We start from the raw sequence: 20,496 nt of genomic DNA, 5'->3' as shown, positions 1-20,496 counted from the left end.
TCCATTTCCTGCCAGAAATAGAAAAAATATATATATATATATGTAGAAATGAAAGTATTTCCTCAGTACACTCCAGAAGTTTCAGATTATTTTCGTTTGTTCTTAGAATTTTTATCACGTGGTCCATTGGAAAGCATCTTCAAAGAGGGATCATGTAAAATTGAGGGAACCCTGGGTGGTTCAGTGGTTGAGCGTCTGCCTTGGGCTCAGGTCCTGGGATCCAGTCCCACATCGGGCTCCCTGCGTGGAGCCCGCTCCTCCCCCTGCCTGTGTCTCTGCCTCTCTCTCTCTGTGTCTCTCATGAATAAATAAATAAAATCTTAAAAAAAAAAAAAAAAGTGTTCTCCAAACTGCAGAGTAAGCGAAGTTAAAAAATAAAAAGATACAAGGTTAAAATGGATTACAATTTCCAGTGCACTTTCTACCTGCAACGTATAACTTACAGTTCTGATGGTTTAATGTTTCTTCTGCTACAGGATTTAGATCTTAGGCTAAATACTTGGAAAATGTAAAATATAAAATTATTGAGTGTTCAAGATCCAAGGAATTTTAGTTAAATCTTCTTTAATGAGTATGGAATTACTACTAAAGCTACTGTAACACGTAGGTTTCAGCACCCTTACAAATTTTTTACTACTGATCCTCCCAAATATTTGTAAATGTTTTTACAAATGTAATGGGCTGTAGCACCATTGTTCGTAGTAACCAAAAAGTGGAAACAATCCAAATGTCCATCGAATGGTAAAAGCATAAATAAAATGTGGTATAGCCATACAATGGAATATTTTCAGCATAAAAAGGAATGAAGTACTGATAAATACTACAACAAAGATGAACTTTGAAAACCTAAACATATTAAGGGAAAGAAGCTAGAAACAAACTACCATGTATTATATGATTCCATTTATATGAAATATTGAGAAGAAGCAAATTTATTGATACAGAAAGTAGATTAGTGGTTGCCTGGGGACGAGGTTGGCCTGTTGTTGGGAAAGTGGGTTAGTGACTGCTTAAGGGTGAATGGTAGGTATGTGAATAATATACTAACAATAAAGGTACCCTACCAAATATTACTGGAATAATGGGCAAACCATAACTAGAGAGTTGAAAATATTTTTAAAAAATGAGTTTCCAAGATTGATTAATATATAGATTCTGTCTCCTGTGCTTAACTAGCTGATAGAAGATTTCAATTTCTTTTTTTTTTTAGATTTCAATTTCTTAGTTGTCCCTTCTATAACATAGATATAGTAACATTTGCCTTGATTATAAAGATTAAATGAGGTAATCTGTGTGCTTAGCACAGTGCTTGATTTTTATAAAGTGTCCAAGCAATGGTGCCTATTATCCTTATATGTTATTTATTATCATTGCAATATTACATCCAAAAGGATGAAAGTAGGTTCTAAAATATCCTTAAATGTCCAAAACACAAATAAGAGAAACTTTAAGTTATATGTGAAATTCTATTTGAAAAATCTCCCTACATCATTTTTTTATTTTATAAAAGAACCAGATGTTAATATATAAATTTCAAAGAAATGTATGTTAAACATGACACTTAGAGAACACTTGTGTTATGTACCAGAATGAGATTTAAAAGTGTGATGGAGGGGCGCCTGGGTGGCTTTTGGATTCAGCTCAAGTCATAATCTCAGGATTGTATGAGTAAGTCCCTCATCAGGCTCTGTGCTCAGTACAGAGTCTGCTAGAGATGTTCTCTCAGTCCTTCTGCCTCTCCCTCCACTCATTCTATCTCTAAATAAATAAATAAAAACTTTAATTTAAAAAAGTGGGATTGGGACACCTGGGTACCTGGGTGGCTCAGCGGTTTAAGCCCCTGCCTTCAGCTCAGGGCGTGATCCTGGAGTTCCTGGATCAAGTCTCACATCAGGCCCCCTGCATGGAGCCTGCTTCTCCCTCTGCCTGTGTCTCTGACTCTCTCTCTCTCTCTCTCTCTGTCTCTCATAAATAAATAAATAAAATCTTAAAAAAAAAAAGTGGGATGGAAGGAGGCACCTAGCTAACTTGTCAGAAGGGTGTACAAATCTTGATTTTGGGGTCATGAGTTTTAGCCCCACATTAGATATAGGGATTATTAAAATAAATAAATAAATTTTAAGAAATAAAAGTGGCCTCCTGGGTGGCTCAGTAGGTTAGGTGTCTGACTCTTGATCTCTGTTCAGGTCTTAAGCTCAGATCTTGATCTCAGGGTCGTGGGTTTAAGCCCCACGTTGGGATCCACACTGCATGTAGAGCCTATTAAATAAATGAATAAATAAGATAAAAGTGGGTGGATAGCTATAAAAATTCAGAAACATATCACACTTAAATGGAAGTTAGAGTTCCAAGTACCCCAACCACTTAGGATCCAGTTGCACATAAAGCAAGCATAAAAAGCTCAAAAACAATAATAACAAGTTATTACAAAGTTTGTGAGCTAAGCCTGAGCCATTTGTAGGAGAGTCTATCACAGTCCCTTCCTTTCCTTTATTCTAATAGGCTTAGGGTTCTGAGTTCCCAGCCTGGAAATTACAAAGTGATCATTTGAAAGGAAGGGAAAGAAAAGAGGTGGGCTATTGAAAGCAGGTACACCGGCGCCAGAAAGAACTAGAGAGGTGGCTGACTGGCATGCAGGAAGAAAAATAAAAATAATTGAGAGCAGAGACTGCCTAGAATAAAACCAAAATCTTTGATCATCTTTTCTTAAGGGTGAGCAAAGATAAACACTAAATGACAACATTGTACAATAATTATTCATTATCTGTGGTGATAAATCTGAGCTACTAAAAAAGATTTATTCTCTGTCATCTATTTAAGAAAGCAGAGAAATATTAGGTTTTCAGTAATTTTTCCTGTTGAGTTCCTTACTTATGGGTCTGCCTGAGAGCTGAATAATTCCCAATCAATGCATGAAGGTGCTCACAGATTTAAAAAGGAGATAGACTTAATGAGAACATAGTGAGACACACAAGGTGCAGATTTATCTAAAAAATGGAGCTCAATTAGAAGGGTAACAATAACAAGTCCTTTGCAAAGTGTTGATATTAGAGTTGACTTTTGAAGAATGAAAAGAATTGCACAAGGGCAGGACATTATACAGAGACATTAGCATTTGTGAGGGCATATTGCGAGGGCATAGGGGCATCAACTAGTTTATTCTGGGATCTTTATGTAATTCAGAGTTGCTGGTTTGACTCAAGATGAGGCATGGCATAAGATGAAATCTGTCCTTCATGGCCTATGGCAGCCTCTGAGATATTTTAGGCATATTGTGAAAACAACTGCAGGGTGATCTGTGAACAAGTGTCTCCATTAAAATTGATAGCATCCTTGGGAAAGTTAAGTGTATCATCATTTCTTCTAAACTATGAGTTCCTTAAAACAGACTGAATTTTAGATATTCCTGTATCCTAACAGAACCGACATTTAAGTGTCTGGTAAATATTGATTTGATACAACCAAATAAATGAACTAATTTTATTGTAAATAACCTTAATCATGTAGTTTATATAATCAAATTTATAACTTCCTCCTAGTACTTTATCTGCTCAGAAGTTATTAAAGAAATTTGTGTTTTGATGATCAGGGTGGAGAGAAGAATGAATTTCTAAAAAGGGAAATTTTATTTTTTATTTTTTAAAAGATTTTACTTATTTGAGAGAGATTGAGAGACACAGAGAGAGAGAGAGCACACAGGAGCAGAGGGAGGGGCAGAGGGAGAGAGAGAATCCTTGAGCAGACTCCCACTGAGCAAGAAGCCCAACATAGGGCTCAATCCCAGAGTCCCAAGATCATGACCTGAGCAGAAGGCAGACACACTTAACCGACTGAGCCACCCAGGTGCCCCTAAAATGGGTCATCTTAGGAAGTGCAGAACCTTAGTAAATCAGGACAATGAGAGGTATCATAAGACCATGAGAGCACAGAACTGACATGTAAGTGATGAAGAAATGATGGGAGAATGCTAATGACACATTTAACAATTTTATAGAGTTCAGCAGGTCACTATACTCTCTTTCTCTCCATACACATATCACTTAAACAACCCCATTTACTATAGCACCAAAAAGAATAAAATATTTAAGAATAAAGTTACCGAGGCAGTGAGAGATCTGTATACTGAAAACTATGAGATACTGTTGGCAGAAATTGAAGAAAACACAAATGATGGAAATATCTCCCATATTCATGGATTGGAAGAATATTGCTAGCATGTTCATACTACCCAAAAACAATCTACAGATTCAACATAATCCCTATCAAAATTCCAATAGGATTTTTCACAGAAAAAGAAAAAAAATCCTAAAATATACATAAAACCACAAAAGACCCCAAATAACCAAAACAGCCTTGAGAAAAAACAAAGCTAAGGGCATCACACTTCTGATCTCAAACTATATTGCAAAGCTATAGTAATTGAAACAGTATGGTACTGGCACAAAAATAGACACATACATTGATGGAACAGAATAGAGAGCTCAGATATAAATCCACGCTACATGGTCAACCTATCTTTGACCATGATGCCAAAAATAAACAATTGGGAAAGGATTGTCTCTTCAATAAAAGGCTTTGGGTAAACTGGATATCCACATGCAAAAGAATAAAATTGTATCATCATCTTACATCATATATAAAAATTAATTTGGTATGGATTGAAAACTTAAGTGTGAGACCTAAAACTATAAAATTCCTGTAAGAAAACATAGTGGATGAGCTCTTTGAGATTGATCTTGACAATGACTTTTTGGATATAACACCAAAAGCATAGGCCATGCAAGCAGAAATTAGAAATTTGGGACCACATTAAACTAAAAACTTCTGCACAGCAAAGGAAACCATCAACAAAGTGAAAAGGCAACCTGTGGAATAGTTGAAAATATCTGCAAGCCACGTATCTGATAAGATGTTAATACCCAAAATATAAAAGGAAGTCATACAACTCAATAGCAAAACCAATAATCAATAATCCAATTTAAAAATGGGCAAAGGGCCGGGATCCCTGGGTGGCGCAGCGGTTTAGCGCCTGCCTTTGGCCCAGGGCGTGATCCTGGAGACCCAGGATGGAATCCCACGTCGGGCTCCCAGTGCATGGAGCCTGCTTCTCCCTCAGCCTATGTCTCTGCCTCCTTTCTCTCTCTCTCTCTCTCTCACTGTGTGCCTATCATAAATAAATAAAATAAAATAAAAAATTAAAAAAAAACAAGAGAAAAGTGGGCAAAGGGCCTAAATAGACGTTATTCCAAAGAAGACATACAGTGGCCAATAGGTATATGAAAAGATACTCAACATTAGTTATCATCAATGCCGATCAAAACCACAATAATATATCCCCTCACATCTGTCATAATGGTTATTATCAAAAATACAAGAGATAATAAGTGTTGTTTGAAGATGTGGAGAAAAAGAAATCCTTGTACACTGTTGGTGGAAATGTAAACTGGTGCAGCCACTAGGAAAACAGTAGGAAGGCTCCTCAAAAAATTAAAAATAGTACCACCATATAATCCAGTAAAACCATATATAGGAATATATCCAAAGGAAATGAAATCAGTATCTCAAAAGGTATCTGCACTCCTATGTTCACTGAAGTATTATTCATAATAGCCAAGACATGGAAACAATCTAAGAGTTCATCAGTGGATGAATGAATGAGGAAAATGTGATACATTTGTGACAACATGAATGAATCTGGAGGCTATTTTACTGAGTGAAATAAGCCAGACACAGAAAGATAAATTCTGTATGATCTCACTTATATGTGGAATCTAACAAAGTTGAACTCATGGAACCAGAAAGTAGAACAGTGGCTGCCTGGGGCTAGAGGGTGAGGGGGAAATGGGGAAATACTGGTCAAAGGGCAGAAACTTTCAGTTATAAGATAAATAAGTTTTTGGGATCTGTGTGACATGATAACGGTAGTTAATAACACCGTTTTTGCTAAGAGAGTACATTTTAGGTCTTATCACCAAAATAACTATCTATATGAGGTTATGGATGTGTGTGTATATATATATATATATATATATATATAGAGAGAGAGAGAGAGAGAGAGAGGTGTTTATAGAGAGAGAGAGATTAATCATATATATTCATCATAGATATATATCTATATATATTCATCATATATATATATTCATCACATTATACACCAAAAAAATCATGTCATGCAACAATTTTTATCAGTTATAACTCTACACAGCTAGAAAAAGAAGTAAAATTCTTCCTGCTCCCCTCTGATGTAAGTGTTCTCACGCTGTAGATGACAGCACAAGAGAAGAAAATTAAGGAAATGTAAGAACAGGATGATTTAGGAAGAGCCAGGTAAATAAAGAAAAGAAGTTGCTTGCTATCCAGGGCCCTTCACTTAAATGTGCTTTATGCTTCTTAAAGTCTGAAAATGTTAAATATCAATTTTAGTGATGGCCAGCAGATATGTGTTAGGAATTTATGACTCATTAAAGACTATGGGATTCTACAGGAGCACCTGGGTGACTCAGATGGTTAAGTGTCTGCCTTTGGCTCTGGTCACGATCTCCAGGTCCTGGGATAGAGACCCATGTCAGGCTCCGGGCTCAGGGAGGAGTCTGCTTCTCACTTTCCCTCTGCGTTTTCTCCCTGCTCAGGCTGTCTCTCTCTGTCTCAAAGGAATAAATAAAATCTTTTTTAAAAAAGACTATAGGATTCTTTAAGTATAGGATCACTGCATTATGTGACTAGTGCCACATGTTTTCCCTCTTCATTTTTAATTTAATATAGTTATAAGTTTACATTTTAAATGTACATTCTGAAAAAGTTCCCAGAAATGGATAACACTTCTCCAGTTTTCTGTGCTTGGTCTTTATATGATGCATAGATGTAAGTAAGTGCACACTGTAGGCAAGAGAGTAGCATCAACTCAAGTAACTGTCTTTAAATAAATGAACATTTTGAAGGAAGGCTTTGACTTTGACAAGCCAATATTGAACTTAAGTAGACAAAGAGAAGAGATTAAATAAGTGTGAAGAATTATGAAGACATGACCATACATGTCTCTTATAAAACTGTTCCAAGTAATATACTTTACAGACAATATTCAGATTCTGTGTAGTCATAATATTTTAAATCATTCAACACATAATTTTTGAGCACCTATGTGCCAGGCCTTGTTCTAGATACTTGGAATATATCAATGAACTATTACATTCCTTCTTTCATTGTTGATATTGGTCATTTGTATCTTTTCTCTTTTTTCTTAGTTAGCCTGGCTAGAGATTTATTGATTTTACTGATTTCTTTAAAGAAATACTTTTAGATTTCATTACTTTTCTCTATTCCTTTCCTGTTTTCAATTTTATTTATTTCTGTTCTAATTTTTATTATTTATTTTCTTCTGATTGCTTGAGGTTTAAAATTACCCTTTGGTTTCCTAAAGTGGAAGCTTAGATTATTGATTCTAGATCTTCTTTTCTAATGCATGTATTTAATGTTATGAACTTCCCTCTAAATAACTTTTGCTCATCCCATGAATTTTGATAAGCTGTATTTTCATTTATTTCAAAATATTTTCACATTTCTCTTGAGATTTCTTTTTTGACACATGTTATTTGGAAGTGTGGTGTTCAATGTCCAAATTTCTAGAGGTTTTATAGTTATCTTTCAGTTATTTATTTTTAGCTTCATTGTATTGTAGTCTGAAAATATAATTTGTATGATTTCTATACTTTCAAATTTGTAAAGATGTGTTTTATAGTCCATAATGTGACCTATTTTGGTGTCTGTTTATTCAAGTTTGAAAAGAATGTGTATTCTGCTGTTACTGGATGGAACAGTTTATAAATGTCAACTAGATTAAGTTAATTGACAATTTTTTTCAGGTTGATTGTACCCTTACTGAGTTTCTGCTGTACTACTGACTAAAAGAGTATACTAAGGTCTTTAACTATAATAGTGGATTTCTCTGTTTCTCCTTTTAGTTCTCAGTTTTTGTCTCATGTATTTTAATACTCTATGTTAAGTGCATACATATTAAGAATTGTTATGTCTTCTTGGAAAATGGACTCCTTTATCATTGTAATGCCTTCTTCATCTCTGATAATCGTCCTTTTTCTGATTCTTCTTTAAAATCATATTTCTACTTCAGCTTTCTTTTAATGAGTTTCAGCGTATCTTTCTCTAACTTTTGTTTTTAACCTATATGTGGGTTTTTAAAATTATTTATTTATTTTAGAGAGAAAGTATTAACGGGAGGAAGGCAGAGGGAGAGGAAGAGAGAAAAAAAGAGAGAGAGAGAAGCAGACTCCCTGCCAAGCACAGAGCCCAATGCGGGGCTGGATCTCATGACTCTGAGATCATGACATAAACCAAAATCAAGTGTCCAATGCTCAACCTCTTGAGCCATGCAGGCATCCCTAATCTGTATGTGTTTTTATATTTAAAGTGGTTTCTTATAAATGACATATGGTTGGGTCTTGTTTTTTATTCACTCTGATAATCTCTGTACTTTGTTATATTTAGACCACTCCTATTTAAAGTGGCTATTGGGATGCCTGGGTGGCTCAGCAGTTGAGCATCTGCCTTGGCTCAGGGTGTGATCCCAAGTTCAGGGATTGTGTCCCACATCGGGCTCCCTGCGAGGAGCCTGCTTCTCCCTCTCCCTATGTCTCAGTCTCTCTTTCATGTGTCTTTCATGAATAAATAAAATCTTAAAAAAAATAAAATAAAGTGACTATTGATATAATTAGATTAATATCTACCATGTTTTTAGCTATTTTCGATCCATTGCATTTATTCTTCTTTACTTTTTTCTCCTTTGTCTGCCTTTTCTGATTTTAATTAATAATTTTATATTACCTATTTTATCTCCTCTCAGGATAGCAGTCATATTTCTTTAATAAAAAATGTTAGTGGTTTCCCTAGAGTTTACAATGTACATTTTTAACTAATCTAAAGCTGATTTCATGTAGTATAGGTACCTTATAATACAGTATTCCTGGTTCTTTCTTCCTGACCTTTCTGACATTACTTTCATTCATTTCACTTATCCATATGTGTAATCACCCAATATATTGTTACTATTATTATCTCATACAGTCTAAAGTTTAGTTTTTAATAAATTAAGAATAAGAACAAAAGATTATGTTTTAATTTCATTTATTCCTTCTCTGACATTCTTCCCTTTTGTAAATCTGAGTTTCTGAACTGTATCATTTTCCTTCTCCCTGAAGAATTTCATTTAACATTTCTTGCAGGGCAGAACATTAAAACATTTCTTGTTTGCAGTGAAATCCCTCAGGTTTTCTTTTTCTTTTTTCTTTTCTTTTCTTTTCTTTTCTTTTCTTTTCTTTTTCTTTCTTTCTTTTTTTTTTTTTTTTTTAGGTTTTCTTTTTCTGAGAAAATCTTTATCCTTCACTTGTGATGGATAATTTTGCTGAATATAGAATTCTAGGTAGGTTTTTTCTGTCAATATTTTAAACATTTCACTCCACCCTCCTCTTGTTTGCATGGTTTCTGACAAGAGTCTGATGTAATTCTTCTTCTTGTTCCTCTATAGGTCAGTTCTTCCCAACTGGCTTCTTTCAAGATTTTAAAATTTGTTTTTGGTTTTCTGGAGCTTTTAATATGACATGACTAGATAGAGATTTTTTTTTAAAAGATTTTATTCAGGAGAGACATAGAGAGAGCAAGGCAGAGACACAGGCAGAGGGAGAAGCAGGCTCCCTGCAGGGACCCCAATGCGGACTCCATCCCAGGATCCTGGGATCACGACTGGAGCCAAAGGCAGATGCTCAGCTGCTGAGCCACCCAAGTACCCAAGAGAATTTTTTGATATTTATCCTCTTTGATATTCTCTAAATTTTCTGGATCTGTGGTTTGCTGTCAGTCATTAATTTTAGAAAGTTCTTTGGGACATTGTTACTTTAAATATTTCTTCTGTCCCATCGTTTCCCTCTTTTCCTTTTGGTATTCCAGTTACATGTGTGTTATACCTTTTGTTGCACAGTTCTTGGATGTTCTGTTCTTCTTTTAATTCTTTTTTCTTTTTGCATTTCATTTTTGGTGGTTTCCATTGACTGATATTCAAGATTACTGGTTCTTTCTTCTGCCACGTCAAGTGTCCTGATGATCCCGTCAAAGGCAGTCTTCATTTCTGTTATAGTAATTTGACTTCTGGCATTTCCCTTTGATTATTTCTTAGAGTTTCCATATTTCATAGACTGTTCAGGTATGTTGTCCTAAACTTTCTACAAGAGCCCTTAAACATATTGATTGTAGTTAAATTCCCATCCTGATAATTCTAATATTTGTGTTTATCTGGCTTTGGTTGTGCTGCTTTGTCTCTTTAGACCATGTTTTTTCTTGTCTTTTAGGATGACTTGTATATTTCTGTTGTTGTTGAAAGCTGGATATGGTGTATCATGAGGTAAATAGGACTTTAGTGTGAGACTTTATATTAATCTGGTTAGGAGATGGGCTGGTTTAGTATTTTCTGTAGCTGCAGGTGCCATAGGGTTCAAATTCCTCCAGTGTTCCTCCTTTTCTCTCTCCAGACTTCGGGCTTCCATAAGAACTCATTTTCAGAGAGACTGTCATACCACTTCTTTAGCTGTAATTCAGCGTTATATTATACTAGAGACCTATTGGTAATTGGTATGGTGGTAAGGTATGGAAGAAGAGAATCATTGTATAATCTTATGATTAAACTCAATCTTTTAGTAGGCCTGTGTTTGTTAGCCTCCTACTCCATTGTATTTAGGTGAGAAAGAAAGCCTAGAGGGAGCTGGAGTTGAGGAAATTCACTGCCCGCACATAAGATAAGGCTCTGTTACTGTGTTTCCCTCAAGACTAGGCCTTTGTTTTGGAAAAGGCTTTAGGCATATTTCACAGGGGGTACTTTCCTTCTCTATCTACAGAACTTTTCCATCTTCCCACACTGAAATTTAGTAATTCATTAAACATTAACTCCCTACTTTCCCTTCTCTTCAGCCCCTGGCCAATCACCATTCTACTTTCTGACAATAAGTAGTCTTTTGTATCTGGTCCCTATCACTTAGCATAATGTTTTTGAAGTTCATCTATTGTGTAGTATGCATAAGTATTTCATTCCTTTTGTTGTTGTTGTTAGAGAGAGTGATTGATCTCACCACTCTGAAATCATGACCTGAGTCGAAATCAAGAGTTGGACGCTTAACCAACTGAGCCACCCAGGTGCCCCTATTTATGCACCCAGTTGATGAAACATTTGTGTTGTTTCTGCTTTTGACTGTCATAGTTAATGTTGCTATGTAAATCTTTGTTCAAGTCTTTGTGTGGACATGTTTTCATTTTTCTTGGTTAGATTTCTAAGTGGAATTTTTGAGTTTTATGTAATTTTTAAGAAACTGCCTGTTTTCGAAAGTGGCTGTGCTGTGTTGCATTTCTACCAGTAACGTGAGAATTCCAATCCATTTACATCCTTACCAGTACTTGGTATTTTCTGCTTTTTTAAATTATAACTTCCTCAAGGGTGTATAGTGCTATCTCATTTGGTATTAATTTTCATTTTCCTAATGACTAATGATGTTAGGCAGTTTTCGTATGTCTATTAACCATTAGTATGTCCTTTTTGGTGAAATGTCTATTCAAGTATTTGGCCCATTTTTAAATCGGGTTATTTGTTTTATTATTGAGTTGTAAGGATTTCTTATGTATTCTAGGTACAAGCCTTTTATCAAGTATGTGATTTATAAATATTTTTTCCCACTCTGTGGCTTATGTAATCTCACTTTTGGTTCTAGGCTTTTCCTCTGTTTTTCTTCATTAATCCACCCACAAGCTTAGCCTTCAGATGGTTTGTAAATTATCATTACCTTTGACCTAATAAGGAAATTTTCTTTAAAAAAAAAGATTTATTTATTTATGAGAGAGAGAGAGAGAGAGGCAGAGACACAGGAGGAGGGAGAAGCAGGCTCCATGCCGGGAGCCTGATGTGGGACTCGATCCCGGGACCCCAGGATCGCGCCCTGGGTGAAAGGCAGGCGCCAAACCGCTGAGCCACCCAGGGATCCCCTAATAAGGAAATTTTCAAGGGAGAATTGAACTCCAGCAACTCCTACCTCTGGAGGCAATCTCTGTAGCCCTTCTTACAGGGGGTACCTGTTACAACCTGATGCAGGGTTCTTTTATAAAATGTTGATATTTGTACATAGAAGACAATTAAGCAGATTATGAAACCAAACCAGCAGTGATGGGTTGGCATATATTAAGAGGCACTTAAACTAATCTTGATGAGTAAGTTGAATATCAGAGGCAGAAATGGGGGTGAAAGCATTCTAGGCATAGGGACTAGTATGTACAAATTTATGGAAGCTGAGGCTGTTAGAGAATGTCAACAGCGCAAGATGTGTTCTAGAATAGTGTGGGATGTATAGTGAAACAAACCTGGAAAATCAGGTAGAGCGGAGATGTAAAGATCCTTCAATACCATCCTTTAGAGGTCTGTTGATCATCTCAGTGGTCCCAACATTGCTAGGTCACCTGAGGGAATGGTTCTCAAACTTTTGTATCATCCAACAATCACTACTTTATGAAAATATTTCAATGTTCCTCTTAATAGTAATCAAATTCTAATTTTTAGGAAGATATTAATGAGTTCATAGGTACTATATTTGTTATTTATGATTAATTTGAAAGGCATTACATATGCAACATAGTGTGGCTGATAGTACATTTGTAACTGTGTATTTTTAAGATAGTCTTAAAAATATAGTAATGGAAATTTTTGAATGGAATTTTTGAGTGGAATTTTTGTATGATAGATAATTTGTCAGATTGTCTATGAAGTGGGCTCACTTTTTAAGACATTGATGGTCTTCTCTTCCCATATTTTGTTCAAGAGCATTTCAGATGTATCATTACATCTCTATTAGATTTACATTAGCTAGTTACATCTTATATTCATGATGTCTTATAAATCATTGTTTTAAAAGGTGGCCTACTTTGAAACTTTGTATAGGTATATTTCTGGTTTTTTGTTTGTTTGTTTGTTTGTTTGTTTTGAGGAAAGAGGGAACTACTGCTAGTGATAGAAGTAGTAGTATGATCCTCCTCTCTTATGATGCTGAGCAGTGGTATTGATGCAGCTCCCCATCAGCCATGCAGTCACCAGGGTAAACAACCAATACACTTACTCATTCTGTACCCACACAACCACTCTATTTCTCGCTTTCAGTTTGGTATTCAATAAATCACATGAAATAGATGACACTTTATTATAAAACAGGCTTTGTGTTAGATTATTTTGCCCAACTGCAGACTAATGTAAGTGTTCTGAGCATGTTTAAGGTAGGTTACTTTCAGCTATAATGTTTAGTGGGTTAGGTGTATTAAATGTATTTTCGACTTAAAATATTTTCAACTTATGATGGGTTTATTGGGATGTAACCCAATCAATTGTTGAATAATATAAATTTGAGAGTGCTTAGTGTGTACATGGTTTGTAAAGCCATGGGACTTGGTGAAGGAACGTGCAGTGAAGCAGGAAAAAGAAGATCAGAGAAGTAAGCCTCAGGGTGTTCCAACATGTAGCTGTCAGGAAGAAGAGGATGGACCACAAACAAGACCCAGGGGTGACTAGTGAGATACAGAGAAGCCAGAGGGAGTTGGAGTCCACTGTGTCACATGCAGCTGACAGGTACGATACAATGAGGTTCGAGAGCCACTGTTTTAACAGCAGTTAGGAGGAATGCTGGGATCCAAAACAAAATGAGGAGAGTGAGAAGAGACGGAAGTTGTGATAGCAAGGAGCTTTGCTCTACAGGAAAGGGAGAAATGGGATGTAGAGGTTCAAGCAGAAGAGGATTTGTCATGAATCTAAATGAAGCTCACATTTCAGGGATTCTTATCTGCACAGACTCCTTCTTTCGCCCATGGAGGGGCCCCAATAATGTGTTTATGTGGAAAGATGGTTTTATAAAATTTCCAAAATAGAATGTTTTAATGACAATAACCCAGTGTCTCCTTCTATTCCAACTTCCCTCCACTGTTCTCTGCCTTTAGTTAGCTGTAGACACTACTGGAATTTGACTAAAGGAGAGTTAAAAATACATTTAATTTGGGTTAATATTTCATTTTAATTCTGAACAACAAAGAATATTTTCAAGTATAATAAAAATAATTACACTGAATTGAGAATCATTTTCGTTTTTCTCTGGCACTTAAATCTGGAAGACCTTGAGGGAAAGAAAATAAAATTACCTGTCCAAGTCTAGAGTACTATGAAAACAGAAGTGCCAAGAATTGTGGCAAATTTCTAGTCCCTAAGTTATAAACCAATGCGGTTATTCTTGGCTATAGTTTAGATGTGTTTATATTTTAATATTTTGAAGACTATGTAGTCATGTGAAGCAAAATACATTTGAGAAAGAATGGAGGAGTTTTAAAAAATGAAATGCAATGAGATACTAAGGAACATGACTTAGCAAAATACTTATCCTTTACAGTAGATGCCTACTCTATCCCACAACCAAACCTCTTTAGTAAACATAGCAAAATAAAATTAGCAAAGAGGTTTTATTTCCATTAGAATTTTTAAGACTTTTCTGAAATAACTAGACAGCCATAATCTTGCTAATATTGAATAGAACCAGTCAGTGGCCAACCAGTATCTCTGTAAAATATGGTACTGTATGAACACTGCAATTTAACTATGACATGATGCATGTTAAATAGTAATAATCATGACACTTCTGTTTATTTCCTGAGATCTCTAAATGACTTTTTATAACTGCTGGATTTTTAAACAACCCTTTCCTAGTATAATACACAGATATGTGGTCATTTGGCCTCTCCAAGGAGAACACGGAGGACACAGAATCTGTCACTTTCACAGGAAGCCCATATTTTTGTTGCTTACTCAGTATCAACATTATAGCGAAGAGCTCGGTGATTACAAACATGGAGTAGAACCTCTAACTTTAGAAGCACTGTTCCCAAACTCACTCTCCTTATTTTTACTCTCCTGTCATTTCCCCTGGTTCTCACCTTTTGTTCTTGGCAGATAATCCCTGCACCTTTTGGGGCACTCATTTAAAAGAGCAACATAAAGTGAATACCCCTTCTTCCAAGTGAGCATCGGTGAGAAAATGCATTCATGGAATCATGATTGCCACGATAGGAGCAAGAAATTAAAACACCTGCATTGCTGATGAATCCCATTTAAATTAATTTTGAAATTAACCTCCATCTGGCAGTGGTGGGCTGCTTTTCCAAAGTGGTACCAGACTTCTTCATCTGTAGGACACACATGGATACTCCATAGCCTTACCTAGGTTATTACTTTTGACATCTCTTTTTTTAGGATCCCATGGACGCATTATTGAAAACACTTTCAAACCCACAGCTTTTTCCATTGTCAGAATGTCTTTCATTATTTTCATTATAAAACAGCCATTTTTGCAGTAGTCAGACAAAAGCATAACCTCTTTCTTTTAGATTTTTTTTACTTTATTATGTTTTTCATCAGGAAAAAATGAAATCTACATTTCAAATCTATATTGGAGTAGATTATAGGTAACACAGGAGGAATGGATTTTTTTGTCTCCATTACTCCAAAGAATGAAAATTCTGTCACTCATTTACCCTCTTTAGGTGATGTGAAGGTTCTTTGACTGTAATAATTTTGAAGTAATCATACCTCTCTTCCATTTCTTAGAAGTAAATACTTGACTTTTATAGTGGTCATTTTTGTTTTATACTTTTACTACTTATTTTTTTAAAGATTTTATTTATTTACTCATGAGAGACACAGAGATAGAGAGGCAGAGACACAGGCAGAGGGAGAAGCAGGCTCCTTGCAGGGAGCCCAATATGGGACTTGATCCTGGGACTTCAGGATCACACCCTGGGCCAAAGGCAGATGCTTAACTGCCAAGCCACCCAGGCATCCCTTTTACTACTTATGTATATAGAATTAAATGGTATAGTTTGTTTGCTTTTGAACAAACAGGATTGTATTGATATATTTTTGTGTGTTGTAGTTCTTTTACTGAAAATTACATTCATAAGATTCATTGAAATTGTTGCTTGTGGTTCTGGTTTATTAATTTTCATTCCTATATTATCACAAGTATCTAGCAGTTGCCATATTGGAAAATGCAGCTCTACAGAATTGCTGGGTCATAGTGTGTGCATATCTTTGACTTTAAAGGACAATCTCAAAACAAGCAAAGGGGTTGTACCAATTCAAACTCTCACCAGCAATTTATGAGCCATTATCTATTGAATTTTAACTTAAACCTTTCTATTTTTAATTTCTAAAATATATCTTTATGTTTTTTCAAGTCATAAAATTTAAAATTTTATGCAAATTCATTTTATTCTCTATATCTGATAATTCCAATATCTGAAATCATTAGGACTCTTAATCTGATGTTTCTTGTTGCTGCTCTCACTCGTGGTTGTTTTATGTCTTTGGTGATTTTTAAAATAACGTGTTTAATTTGTAATAACGTTAATTTCCAACAGTAAATATTTTATATATTTTATCTGAGAGTGATCTGTCACTAAGTGTTCCATTAACTGCTTATGCTCTACTGTGTTTCTTGGGGTTACTACAGGATAAAAATTATGTGTTTGGCATTAGAGTCGACAAATATTAAGAATAATTCTTATGCTATATTCTTATGCTTTTTTTGTTGAGGGAGGTCATTGAAACGACAGGACTACTGGTTGAATGGTGAGCTGGGCCCTGGCAGCTGGAGGCTCCACCCTTCCCTGTCCTTGGAATGTGTGTTCTACTTGCCTTTCCTGCTCCCAGCAGCTGCCCAAGGACACAGCCTTGAAAGAGTGATGTGGTATTGAGATGATCTGGATGGTAAACACCACTGAACCCAGCTGAGGCCTCCATGTAAGCTTACAAGATTTCATGGGTGGATGCAGGTATCCACTAATCATGCAGCAGCCCAAGATAAGCCTTGTATGAAAGTTCCCTTTGTTTATTAAACCTGCCACCTACCAATCTGGAGTGGCCTCTTCAGTCTCTCCCTGCTTTCAAAATGAGGAGGCCATTACACCTGGGAAGCTCCTGAGGAGCCTACGAACCACCGTATTTATATTTCTCAAATTTCCTACAGTCAACACACAATGCTTTTAAAACCATGAAATAGGGGCAGCCTGGGTGGCTCAGTGGTTTGGTGCCGCCTTCAGCCTAGGGTGTGATCCTGGAGACCCAGGATGGAGTCCCACGTCGGGCTCCCTGCATGGAGCCTGCTTCTCCCTCTGCCTGTGCCTCTGTCTCTCTCTGTGTCTCTCATGAATAAATAAGTAAAAATCTTTAAAAAAAATAAAGCCATGAAATAATGTTAAAATAACCATGGAACCAAAACATTCGCCAGCCACAGGAAAACTCAATTAGTAAAATCTCATTGTACATTGTGAGGTGGGATTTCAGGCCACTTCTCAGAAGGCTACTTACTGAAGATTAAGTATCCTTTTCTCTGTGGTTTTCTATTCCACACTGTGTATAACTCTGTCAGTGCAAGGCCTTAACAGGGAAGGCTTTTGTTTAGAGTTAATTTTTAAAATACTGCTTCTACCATAGGCCAGGGATTCCTACTTATCTGGGACCACTTTAGCTTCCACTTAGGATCCCTGGTTTAAGGGACGCCTGGGTGTCTCAGGGGTTGAGCATCTGCCTTTGGCTCAGGGCGTGATCCTTGGATTGAGTCCCAGGGTCCAATCCTGCATTGGGCTCTCTGCAGGGAGCCTGCTTCTCTCTCTGCATATGTCTCTGCCTCTTGCTGTGGGTCTCTCATGAATAAATAAATAAAATCTTAAAAAAGATTCTCTGGCTTAGGCTGGAGTCCTTTCTACCATGAGGCATATCCAGATCTTTTAAAGTAGATAGGAAGGAATGACTTTGGGTATGAAATAGTTTATACCTAACGAAAGGAGACCATTGTGAAAAGAAAATTTCAGGGTGGGGAAGAGTTACAAGAGTTAGTTACAAGAGTTGGAGATAAGAACAGATCTTTAGGCTTGCATAATTTCTCACTATGGGCACAGTCTTTGGCCCACAGCCTCTTAGTCAAGCACAGGACAAGGGCAAGAACTTCTAGCTGTTTCTGTGCAAGCGCTATGTCTTTAAGTGCTGACCTAGAGTTCAAGGTCTACTCTTTTCAGCACTCCCCTAACACCACAGGTAGGTCCTCTAGGAGTTTTGGCATCCTGCAGGGAGTAATGCAGTTTGATATTTTTTTAAAAAAGGGGAGGGCTCTGAGTAGGAGAAAATGGAACTGTATCAAACCGATGAATATGCTCAGGGGTTTTAAATATTTCAGTATTAAATCTTTTTTTTTTTATTTTTAAAGATGTTATTTATTCATGAGAGAGAGAGAAAGGGAGAGAGAGAGAGAGAGGAGGCAGAGACACAGGCAGAGGGAGGGGCAGGCTCCATGCAGGGAACCTGATGTGGGACTCCATCCTGGGACCCCAGGATCACACCCTGGGCCGAAGGCAGGCGCACAACCGCTGAGCCACCCAGGGGTCCCAGTATTAAACAGTTTTTGCTAACATTTCAGCATTTGCCCCCTTCAATTCACTTATTTTTAAAAAAGGTCTTTAAAATTCAGTAATGAGAAATGATTTCAGAGTGCTTTCCAGCAGTCCACACGGATGGCCCAAGACGTTTTAAACGTCCTCGACAGCAGGGGCGCCCTTCACAGCACAGGACCTTCACCGAGGGTTCCCCTCACGCTCTGGTTTTCGAAGCAGCAGTTTCAAAACACCGTCCCGTGCAGCACGCTGCCCTTTCTCCCGAAGTCCCTGAGCCTGAGCCTACGCCTGCGCCTGCGCCTGCACTGGGGCGGCGGGAACCCGGAGCCAGGCACATCCCTTCCCCCCAGTGCCCGAGGGCCGGCCGAGCTGCGGGGGCGCCTGCCGTGCACCCACGCCCCGTCCCCGGCCGCCCCGCTCGCCTGCACCCCGCCATTCTAGGACTGCCCCGCCGTGCATCCATCTGGCAGCTGCCGTGCCCTGCCTGGCAGGCTCCCTCTCCAGAGCTCCGTTTTCTGAGCGAAGTCTCTTAGCTCAGGCTCCTCTATCACTGCGGTCTCACTCCTGCAGACCCGATGGGAGTACTGGGGCGAAGTGACCATTAATTTGCAATGTTGGATGGGATTCAGAATCCCAAAGCAGCTTCTCCACTTTACAGATGCATGATCTTGGGTGGTTATGCTTTTTAAAGCCACCTTTGTAATACGGACACACATTCTGTTAATAGTGACCTCAGATGGACCTCAGCCAGTTAACCGACTGAGCCACCCAGGTGCCCCAAGGCTTTCTAATTCTTAATGGAAAAAAGGTTAATGGCACCTGACACATCTATGAGCATCTAGGTTATCCTTTTAACTTACTACCCATTTTTAAATTCCTTGGGAGCAGGAATCATGACTTTTTCATCCTTGCATCCCCAGAAGAGCTTTCCAAAATATAAATTAAAAATAAAGGGAGGTGTTTAAAAGCTTAGGATTGTTTTCATTTTGATTGAGTATTTAAAAAATGTTAAGTGCCATTTTGAGATTCATAGCTACATGTTAACTGTAAATAGAAGGACTAAGGAACTATTTTCTCAGTCTCCTACTGTCTCCCGTGTGACAGGTGCTTTTCATATATGTTCTTTCATTTCTTCACAACAATCCTGTCAGGTCGGTGTCACCCCACTTTACCGATGAGAAGGCGGAATCACAACAGAATGACTTCCCCACCGTGGCAGAGCTTTGAGTGGCAAACACTGCATTTTGAACTCCCTTCCATCATATCAGCATCACTTACTGAAGAAGTAATTAGTACTACTACAAGACCCTTTCCCAGAATCAAAGGAGATGTTGTTCACTAATGCTTTTTCCAAACTAGAACATGTTACTCAAGGGAAGGGTAAGTATTAAATTACAAGCAGCATGCTGTAATAAGTAAAACAAATAGGTATCTAGTCCCTATCATTTAGAGCCCAATGCCTTGAATAAATTGTCCTGTGGAATGGAGGTCATCAATAGGCATTTTAATCTTAACATTTCATGTGGATGTACTTTTGTTTTTTTTTAATTAATTTTTTTAAAGATTTTATTTATTCATTCAATAAATAGAGAGAGGCAAAGACACAGGCAGAGGGAGAAGCAGGCTCCATGCTGGGAGCCCGACGCAGGAGTCAATCCAGGGACTCCAGGATCACGCCCTGGACCAAAGGCAGGTGCCAAACAGCTGAGCCACCCAGGGATCCCCTGGATGTACTTTTTAAAAAAGTAATGGCAGGGGCGCCTGGGTGGCGCAGTTGGCTGAGCATTATACTTGGTTTTGGCTCAGGTCACAATCTCAGGGTCCTGGGATCAAGCCCCGTATCAGGCTGCCTGCTCAGCTGCCTATCTCTCTGCTCCACCCACAAATTGCACTCTCTCTCTCAAATAAATAAATAAATCTTTAAAAAGGTAATGACATCTGGCTATTATACTGGCAGGTACTGGGTCTGTTGTGTATCACTTA

General features: G+C 37.5%; 1 long non-coding RNA gene across 4 annotated transcripts in view; it reads left to right on the top strand.

Annotated features, from left to right (window-relative positions):
• LOC102151801 overlaps positions 1 to 20,496 on the top strand; it is a 38,997-nt gene that overhangs the window by 575 nt on the left and 17,926 nt on the right. For 3 of the 4 annotated variants that reach the window (XR_005362111.1, XR_005362108.1, XR_005362109.1), the window contains 2 exons: positions 16,661 to 16,867; positions 19,665 to 19,893. This is a non-coding gene — a long non-coding RNA (uncharacterized LOC102151801). Of the gene's footprint in view, positions 1 to 16,660; positions 16,868 to 19,664; positions 19,894 to 20,102; positions 20,143 to 20,496 lie in introns of those variants that run through there. The other variant, XR_005362110.1, reaches the window with a different exon arrangement.

Source organism: Canis lupus, chromosome 7 (genome assembly GCF_011100685.1).
Source record: "Canis lupus familiaris isolate Mischka breed German Shepherd chromosome 7, alternate assembly UU_Cfam_GSD_1.0, whole genome shotgun sequence".
Classification (NCBI taxonomy): domain Eukaryota; kingdom Metazoa; phylum Chordata; class Mammalia; order Carnivora; family Canidae; genus Canis; species Canis lupus.
Note: the sequence above shows the minus strand (reverse complement) of the source record. Positions and strands in the feature narration are given on the sequence as shown.